Genomic DNA, 280 nt, shown 5'->3' on the forward strand with positions numbered 1-280 from the left:
CTGCCACCTATGCCAAGATACAGGTGTTCGCTGATCTCTCTCAGTTTACTCTCCAACTTCGGAGGAAACTAGTGCCTGTCACGAAGGCCCTCAGGGATAACAAAATTCCATACCGCTGGGGGTTCCCGACGAAACTTATGATAACTAAGGACAGCGATTCATACACTATCACCAACCTGGAGCAAGGCCTTGCTCTCCTGCAACAGTGGCGGCTGACCCCTGCGGCCGAGGTCCGCCCGCCGTCCTCCACCAAAAATACCTCTGATTGGCAAGTAGTGTC

The sequence above is a fragment of the Nanorana parkeri genome, unplaced genomic scaffold, assembly GCF_000935625.1.
Source record: "Nanorana parkeri isolate BGI_ZX_2015 unplaced genomic scaffold, ASM93562v1 scaffold18, whole genome shotgun sequence".
Taxonomy (NCBI): Eukaryota; Metazoa; Chordata; class Amphibia; order Anura; family Dicroglossidae; genus Nanorana; species Nanorana parkeri.